Source organism: Conger conger, chromosome 14 (assembly GCF_963514075.1).
Source record: "Conger conger chromosome 14, fConCon1.1, whole genome shotgun sequence".
NCBI classification, from domain to species: Eukaryota; Metazoa; Chordata; class Actinopteri; order Anguilliformes; family Congridae; genus Conger; species Conger conger.
In genome coordinates, this window is record NC_083773.1 from 15,040,582 (window position 1) to 15,042,297 (window position 1,716).

A 1,716-nucleotide genomic window follows, 5' to 3' on the forward strand; every position below is an offset into this window, starting at 1 on the left:
ATAAGAGACAGTAACTCTTTTTAACTGTGGTGCAATAACCTATTACTGTACAACAGAACATGTCCTACACAAGCGTGTACCTGGTCAATATTTAACCAGGTACATACAAAAAGAAGTCTTAGAACAAAGCTGTTTTGGTGCTCAAGGGAGGAAGTATGCATACTGTATTGCAATGCACATATTTATGCAGCTACTCGTTCAAAGGTGAACAAATGTTATTATGCTATTCATACTATACTGACAATATTGGCTATTAATACATTTGACTTCCTGTGGGCAGAATGAGCAAACGTGCATGCACGCAGATTTTCCGAAAGGTTGTCTTTGCGGTTTGCTTTATTCAGCATTGTTGCAGACTTCAATAAATAGTGTATTTGTTTAGCTGTGCAAGGATTGGCTGGTTGGGCAGAATAGTAACATTCTATCAGTGACATCAGGCTAGCACTAATTTCAAGTCTGGCTGATGTTTTGTGAATGATAATTTAATTTTTATTTTTCATTTTATGCTTCAGCCCAATTCCAAAATCTGACAGGCATATGAATTCCTGTTTTAAGACACATTACCCTCACACAGATTGAGCATTCTCTTTAAGCAAAATCCCTTGTCCAGAGACAGTTCTGTCACGACCATAAATATTTATCTGAAGTAACTGGAATTTAAATGTTTTGCCTGAATTTATCCTGCATTATGAGACTTTTAGCAAAATGGATTCAAATATATTAAATGCAACAAATATATTTATGCAAACAATTAGATTTATTTAGTTCAGAATATTACTTAATTTCTTAATTTAATCTGTGTCACTCAGAGGAAGCCTTGAAGCATATAGGCCTACCACTGGCAGTATGAAAATGGTTAGAGAAGTGCTCCCTGACTTGCTCAGGCAGTTGTTAAGGTTGTGGCAATAAACCTTAACGTCATGCGTCATTAAATCAGGGATGGATGTTATGTGGGAATAAAACATCTGGGTTCAACATTCAGGTTTGAATAACTGCATTTTATTCTTCATAACTGAAAACGTCTGCTGAAACGTGCTGAATTCTTAGTCCTGTGCTTTTATGAAAGTGGTAAATGGTTGGCATTTATATAGCTCCTTTAGCCAATGCGCTGTACAATTGATGCTTCTAACACCCATTCACACACAAACAGCGATTGGCTGCCATGCAAGGCACCAACCAGCTCGTCAGGAGGATTTAGGGGTTAGGTGTCTTGCTCTGGGACACTTCCCCAGGGCGGGATCGACCCGACAAGGCTCCGACTGCCAGACTGCCTTACCGCCTGAGCCAATGTCTCCCCTAATGTTGAAGTATGATAAGCTACAGTGTCATTTTATATTAATATATTAATTACGTGTCCGTAGACGTGGTAGTGACGTATCACATAAATTACGTGTTATGACAAAGAAATGAAAGTTAAGTTCAATCACTTTTCGTGACTCACACGTGATCGTAAAATTCTAATAGTCTACAAATGCTACACGTCTGTTAAACACAAAATACGAAAGCGGTTGTTCCTTCCTCCTACATCCTTTCATCCTTTCCTTGTTTCTTTAGAAACTTCCGATAAAAGTGGTGATGGGATAGCGGAGATGTGCTGTTAGTCTGTACAGAATTGTGTAATCTCGTGTATCCCCATGGAAGGGAGGAGCGTGTGCTCATCGAAGCGGACAGCGCTACGAACCAGTTTGTGACCAAAACGTTACACTGTGTAGGCTA